The sequence below is a fragment of the Crinia signifera genome, chromosome 6, assembly GCF_055691185.1.
Source record: "Crinia signifera chromosome 6, ASM5569118v1, whole genome shotgun sequence".
Lineage (NCBI taxonomy): Eukaryota > Metazoa > Chordata > Amphibia > Anura > Myobatrachidae > Crinia > Crinia signifera.
In genome coordinates this window covers 146,146,946-146,147,781 of record NC_139222.1, presented here as the reverse complement: position 1 = coordinate 146,147,781, position 836 = coordinate 146,146,946, and positions in this window count along the sequence as shown.

The window sequence follows — 836 nt, the reverse complement described above, 5'->3', positions numbered from 1 at the left end:
CTTGATGTCATGGACCGTGTCTGTGTAATTTATATATGTACACTATATTTCTGGTGTGGGGGCTTGAAGATTTAGCAAACCCTGTCAATATATGAAGTTGAAAGGTTATCCTAACCACCTGAGGTAAATTCATGACCAGGCATTATGGGTAAAAAGTGTATCTGTATATGTTATGTGAGCTGATACTGCTTCTACCCCACGTAAGGAAGTAGTGATTACTGACAGTCTGCCATTATCAGCGCTTCTGTCTACTAGAGACCAACCAATGCACGTTTTCTATATTCATTTATGCATATACAGGTTGAGTATCCCTTATCCAAATATCCGTTATCCAAATTATTCCGACAACCATATAGAATAGAATAGAATCAACTTTAATAGGAATTTTTTGTGGATTACAGTGCAGCATCAAGCAGGGATGAAGGGGGGGGGGGGGGCATTACATACGTTACATTAGGACATTACATGCGGGGGGCACATACCCTCTGAGCTGCGCAGCACCTAGGCAGCCATCAGCGGCGCCACTGGTCGTTGCAGCAGCCAGGTGAGTAACATCTAAGCAGGGACAGTACAGTTATCACACGGGAACACATACCCGCCGATTTGCTCAGCGCCCAGGCAGCCATCAGCGGCGCCACTGGTCGCCACAGCAGCCAGGCAGGTGACAATATAAGCAGGGACAGTACAGTTTATCACACTTGGAACACATACCGGGGACACATACCCACCGAGTCGCACAGCGCCTAGGCAGCCATCCGCAGCGCCACTGGTCGTTGCAGCAGCCGGTGGGTAACAATATAAGCAGGGGCAGTAAAGTTATCACACAGGGGACACAC